Source organism: Carassius auratus, unplaced genomic scaffold, assembly GCF_003368295.1.
Source record: "Carassius auratus strain Wakin unplaced genomic scaffold, ASM336829v1 scaf_tig00048304, whole genome shotgun sequence".
NCBI classification, from domain to species: domain Eukaryota; kingdom Metazoa; phylum Chordata; class Actinopteri; order Cypriniformes; family Cyprinidae; genus Carassius; species Carassius auratus.
The window spans coordinates 5,001-7,500 of NW_020527071.1; positions in this window are offsets into that span (position 1 = coordinate 5,001).

Sequence of the window (2,500 nt, forward strand, 5' to 3'; positions counted from 1 at the left end):
CTCTCACTGCTCCTGCTCCTCTCCTTGCTCCTCTCACTGCTCCTGCTCCTCTCACTGCTCCTCTCACTGCTCCTGCTCCTCTCACTGCTCCTGCTTCTCTCACTGCTCCTCTCACTGCTCCTGCTTCTCTCACTGCTCCTCTCACTGCTCCTGCTCCTCTCACTGCTCCTCTCACTGCTCCTGCTCCTCTCACTGCTCCTGCTCCTCTCCTTGCTCCTCTCACTGCTCCTGCTCCTCTCCTTGCTCCTCTCACTGCTCCTGCTCCTCTCACTGCTCTGCTCCTCTCACTGCTCCTGCTCTCTCACTGCTCCTCACTGCTCCTGCTTCTCTCACTGCCCCTCTCACTGCTCCTGCTCCTCTCACTGCTGCTCTCACTACTCCTGCTCCTCTCACTGCTCCTGCTCCTCTCCTTGCTCCTCTCACTGCTCCTGCTCCTCTCACTGCTCCTGCTCCTCTCACTGCTCCTCTCACTGCTCCTGCTCCTCTCACTGCTCCTGCTCCTCTCCTTGGTCCTCTCACTGCTCCTGCTCCTCTCACTGCTCCTGCTCCTCTCACTGCTCCTGCTCCTCTCACTGCTCCTCTCACTGCTCCTGCTCCTCTCACTGCTCCTGCTCCTCTCACTGCTCCTCTCACTGCTCCTGCTCCTCTCACTGCTCCTGCTCCTCTCACTGCTCCTGCTCCTCTCCTTGCTCCTCTCACTGCTCCTGCTCCTCTCACTGCTCCTGCTCCTCTCACTGCTCCTCTCACTGCTCCTGCTCCTCTCACTGCTCCTGCTCCTCTCACTGCTCCTCTCACTGCTCCTGCTCCTCTCACTGCTCCTCTCAATGCTCCTCTCACTGCTCCTGCTCCTCTCACTGCTCCTCTCACTGCTCCTCTCACTGCTTCTCTCACTGCTCCTGCTTCTCTCACTGCTCCTCTCACTGCTCCTGCTTCTCTCACTGCTCCTCTCACTGCTCCTGCTTCTCTCACTGCTCCTCTCACTGCTCCTGCTCCTCTCACTGTTCCTGCTCCTCTCACTGCTCCTTCTTCTCTCACTGCTCCTCTCACTGCTCCTGCTTCTCTCACTGCTCCTCTCACTGCTCCTGCTTCTCTCACTGCTCCTGCTCCTCTCACTGCTCCTCTCACTGCTCCTGCTTCTCTCACTGCTCCTCTCACTGCTCCTGCTTCTCTCACTGCTCCTCTCACTGCTCCTGCTCCTCTCACTGCTCCTTCTTCTCTCACTGCTCCTCTCACTTTTCCTGCTCCTCTCACTGCTCCTGCTTCTCTCACTGCTCCTCTCACTGCTCCTGCTTCTCTCACTGCTCCTGCTCCTCTCCTTGCTCCTCTCACTGCTCCTGCTCCTCTCCTTGCTCCTCTCACTGCTCCTCTCACTGCTCCTGCTCCTCTCACTGATCCTGCTTCTCTCACTGCTCCTCTCACTGCTCCTGCTCCTCTCACTGCTCCTTCTTCTCTCACTGCTCCTCTCACTGCTCCTGCTCCTCTCACTGCTCCTGCTCCTCTCACTGCATCTCTCACTGCTCCTGCTCCTCTCACTGCTCCTGCTCCTCTCACTGCTCCTCTCACTGCTCCTGCTCCTCTCACTGCTCCTTCTTCTCTCACTGCTCCTCTCCACTGCTCCTGCTCCTCTCACTGCTCCTGCTCCTCTCACTGCTCCTCTCACTGCTCCTGCTCCTCTCACTGCTCCTGCTCCTCTCACTGCTCCTCTCACTGCTCCTGCTCCTCTCACTGCTCCTTCTTCTCTCACTGCTCCTCTCACTGCTCCTGCTCCTCTCACTGATCCTGCTTCTCTCACTGCTCCTCTCACTGCTCCTGCTCCTCTCACTGCTCCTTCTTCTCTCACTGCTCCTCTCACTGCTCCTGCTCCTCTCACTGCTCCTGCTCCTCTCACTGCTCCTCTCACTGCTCCTGCTCCTCTCACTGCTCCTGCTTCTCTCACTGCTTCTCTCACTGCTCCTGCTTCTCTCACTGCTCCTGCTCCTCTCACTGCTCCTGCTTCTCTCACTGCTTCTCTCACTGCTCCTGCTTCTCTCACTGCTCCTGCTCCTCTCACTTCTCCTGCATCTCTCACTTCTCCTGCTCCTCTCACTGCTCCTGCTCTTCTCCCTGGGCCCCTTGCTCTTACTCTTCCTCGTCCATATATTACAGTGTTTGTCTTTTTCTGTTTCTGTTTCCAAAAATATCACTCTTCAAGGTCCTCCTTTTATTGTATAAGTTTATTGTATAAAAAATAACCCCTGCCATTGAGTTTAAGCCAGATTCGAATCAGCTGTGGTTGGCCCAATTTACACAACATAAATCAGCTTAGATATATTGTTTTTGAACTGATATCATTGCTGAAGCAGATGTTTTTATACTGTATCTAAGGTTTGGAACATTGTTTTTGCTATTGTGGGATGTTGTGTGTTAACATTTGTAAATACTAAAAAAACGATCCATAATTTTGTTGGGAGGTATAGCTTGTCTGTTCAGAAAATGTAAGCATTGTGGAAATGTGTTCAAT